A 3,924-nucleotide genomic window follows, 5' to 3' on the forward strand; every position below is an offset into this window, starting at 1 on the left:
ATCGGCCGGTAGTTCTTGGGGTCGTCTGGGTCTGCCTTTGGTTTCTTCAGCAGGACGTTGACTTCTGCGTGCTCCTATCTTTCTGGGAAGGTGGCTGACTCGAAGGAGCTGTTGATGGTGTTGCAGAGGTGGGGAGCAATGATGATGTTTGCTTTATTGAAGATATTGTGTGGGCAGGGGTCCGATGGTGATACGGAGTGGATGGAGGCCATGGTGTTGGCGGTGTCTTCTATGTTGACGGGGGTCCAGGTGTCTAGGAGGTGGGTGTTGCTTTGGGCGTGGGGTCCGTGGGTGTTTGTAGTCAGCTGGTGGGTCTGGGGGTTGAAGCTGTTGTGGATTTCTTCTATCTTTCAACGGAAGTGGGTTGCAAGTGAGTTGCAGAACTCCTGTGATGGCGGGGGTTCGTTGGAGCAGGTTCTGGGAGTGGAGAGCTCTTTGATGATGCCGAAGAGCTCTTTACTGTTGTGAGCGTTGGTGTCAATGCGGTTTTTGAAATGGGACCTTTTAGTGATGCGGACCAGTTGGTGGTGTTTGCGTATGGCATCTTTGAAAGCAATGTGGTTGGAGTTGGTAGGTTCAAGGTGCCAGGTTTTTTCCATTCTGCGACATAGCCGTTTGGATTCCTGTATGGCTGGGGTGAACCAGCTGTCCTTGATTCTGTGGAGGGTGTTTGGGGGTTCTTTGAGCGGTACGAGGGTGTTGCCGCAGTGTTCTATCCAGCGATGCAGGTTGGTGGTGGCTGTGTTGAGGTCCTGGGTCCCAGGGGGTGGGGCCCGGGCGAGGGTGGAAATCAGCTGATCCGTTGATATTTTGCTCCATTTGCTTCGGGGGGGTTGTGTGCGGTGGTTGTGAGTGACTTGCCATAAAGTAGCATAGAGGGTTAATATGCCTGCTGCAAAGAACAGAAATATATTTTATGTGGATAGCTTAGAGTGATAGTAACGCCAGCCTTTACCAGCACATTAAAACAAATGAATGCATGTAAAAGGGGGCTACGGAGAGATGAGAGTCACATTTGTGGGTGCTAGTGAGTGAATCCGAGGAGATGGTCATGGGGGGGGATGCCAAAAAGGACTGCCGCACAGGGCACCACCAGCGATAAACCGACTCTGAATTTATTGTGCATGTGTGCTTGATGTAAACTGCTTTGTCAGCATACACTGGGACAAATAGTGCTATAAAAGAATACAAATTAAAAAAAATGCCATTTATATCAATATTTGCGTAATTAGTCATACAGGCGGTTAAATCTTGCATTTTTACAGCGCTAGCAGATCTCTTACATTTGGAGCTCAAAAAAGTTACAAACTTGCTTCTAAATCCTAGCTTCTCTTAGGTACTTGCGAAGAGATAACATGGTGTGTCCCGTTGTTTTCTTCCATTGCTTCGGTGCCTAGGTGTTCAACTCCATTAACTTCCATCCAGTATTAAACTCAAACAAAAAGAGGGCTAATAGCGCTTTTAGTCGGCCTTTGTTTAAGCCTTGCTGAAGGAGTTAATAAGAAAGCCCACTTACAAGCTGCTGCACTGAACGTTTTCAAACGCTTAGAAAACGGGGACCACATCACCCAAGTCTGTGTTGCACCCTCAGTCCCACCCTTACTCTTCAATTATCAAGGGGCTGCAGAGGATGTTCCCCCTGCGCTAAACTCTCAAGCAAAACCCCAAACTACCGCCATCACGTTTAACAGCGACTGCTCCTGTGCAGCTATCTGGCACTTCACAAGGAATAAAGCCGACCTAAACCTAACATACTCTTTTGCCCAGCGAGTGCCAAAATAATTACACTTGGAAATGTACTATACAGGTGTAACTGTTATTTGGACAGATTAAAAAATATGGGCAATCTACTTCAACATGGATGGTTTAAGGGGAAAATAAGGAGGAGCAGAGGAAGGGCCATGCAAACCTACAAAAAACCTACAGAAGTGTAAGGTAAGCAAGAACAATAAATAAGTCAAGTAAAATAAGTAAGGTAGGTATGTAAGGTAAGTAAGTTATGTAAGTAAATAAGTAAGGGAAGTAAAGTAAATAAGTAAAGTATAACTTTTGTAAAGCACGCAATAGCCAAGGCGTCTTAGTGCGAATTAGCTTTAGGGTGTCATAGTGTCCCTGGTGGGGCAAAAGCCCAGGGTCTTTTGTCTTTGGAGGTGTGGGAGTGCAGGAGGTCCAAGGTCCACGGTGGTGGTGGTGGAGAGGAGGAGCAGGGTACCTGGAGAGAGGTTTAGGGTCTCTGAGGGTGAATGTTCTCAGGAATGAGACCTGTGCAAGGTTCCTCGGTATGCAGGATGCATAAAGGTCGGGATGCAAGACCTCTAGAGGTACGTGGTTCCTGTAGGAAGGGAACTTGAGAATCCCTGGGGTGTGGAAGGTGCAGGGTCCCTGAGAGATGGACTTCCTCTGAAGCTGCTGAATGTGCAGGGTCCCTGTTGGTGACAGAGGTGTTGGGTGTCTATATATAAGAGAGGTACAGGGTCCATGAGGTGGGGAAGTGTAGTGTCTCTGAAGATAGGGGTTGAGGAGGTAAGCACGGGCGTGCGGGGTCCCTGGGATAGGAACTGTAGGGTCCCTGGAGGCAGAACTGGTGCATAATCCCTATCCGTGGGGGAGCCATGCTTAGTCTATGTGGATGGCTGGTGTGCAGGATGCCATACGGTAGGAGTGATGCCCTGTCCCTGTGGGTGAGAACTTGCAGCCTTTCTTTAAGTGGGGGAGAGGCAGGGTGCTGGGAGGCGAGTGGTGTCTCTAGAGGTGAGAAGGTGCAGTGTCTCTGGACTGGAGGTTGTAAGCGTCCAGGGACCTTTGAGATGAGACTTCACCTTGAGGTATGCAGTGTCGGATCATCTATTGCTCAGTAAACGCTCACTTCTGGGTGTTTCATCATCGGACCAGAATCTGGGTATCGGCTTCACTCTGGCCACATCCGCATCACACACCATTCTCGCCTCAAGCCCCTGATTCCTGTCACCTACGTTTATCACAAATTGCCTTAACTTTTACAACCTCATAATTTAGCTTCTTCCGCTAGTAGCACCTGCACGTCAAACTGAAATTCTGTGAAACAACCCCCCTCCACGGGTCTCCTCACTCCTAACCTTTACTTGACCACAATAAAGCGCTTCGTCAGGGTGCTAAACGCTATGTAAATGCAATTACAACAATACAATACACCTTGCTCTCCGTCTTGAAGCCATCAGATTATTTGGTGCTCCCAGTTACTGCCGATGTATTGAATGCAGTGCAAGAATGATTTGCATATCACAACACTGCGAGGTTTCGGGCTGGTTGCCGCAGGTGTTTCTCTATTTTGCTCTCTGCGGATGTTCCTTCTCTCCCCATCCCAGTATTCAAAGCCCTGCACCCAACATATGTCTTTCAAAGGCACTCTCTACTTTCACCCCCTCACGTCCCGGTTTAAGCACGACTTGCATGTTCTTCTCTTTCTGTATTTCCATCCTCCTGTTTTGAAATGTGTGCCGTTCTGCATGGATATATGTTTACGGTAGTAAAACAACACGAATTAGGAGGCCATACATTAGTGGTAAAATGGCGTTAGAGCTTTTCCTAAAATGTAACCCTTGGCCCGTACGGGGATCGAACCCGCGACCTTGGCGTTATTAGCACCACGCTCTAACCAACTGAGCTAACCGGCCAATGCGTGACCCCACAAAATGTTCACTTAAGTACGTGAGACACGGCTCAACACGTCCCTCTGTTCAGTAGTTTACAGTTGAAAAGTATACATTCATAAGCTTAACTGTGCCAAGAAGTTCAATTGCCTTGTCTACTACTCAAAAGCAGCGTGGAAGTCTGCTAGGGTCACCACTAAACACCAAACAATGCTGCTACCAAACCTGCAAGGACACAGACATACTCACCCACATTCTCTCATCAAAAAGAGGATTCTTTTTTTGTTTACATTCT

At 47.8% G+C, this 3,924-nt stretch overlaps 1 non-coding gene across 1 annotated transcript; it reads right to left on the minus strand.

Annotated features, from left to right (window-relative positions):
• Positions 1-3,579: 3,579 nt before the first annotated feature.
• On the minus strand, positions 3,580-3,653 carry TRNAI-AAU (transfer RNA isoleucine (anticodon AAU)). The gene has a single exon. It is a non-coding gene; the product is annotated as a tRNA-Ile (tRNA).
• Positions 3,654-3,924: the final 271 nt, after the last annotated feature.

Source organism: Pleurodeles waltl, chromosome 12 (genome assembly GCF_031143425.1).
Source record: "Pleurodeles waltl isolate 20211129_DDA chromosome 12, aPleWal1.hap1.20221129, whole genome shotgun sequence".
Lineage (NCBI taxonomy): Eukaryota > Metazoa > Chordata > Amphibia > Caudata > Salamandridae > Pleurodeles > Pleurodeles waltl.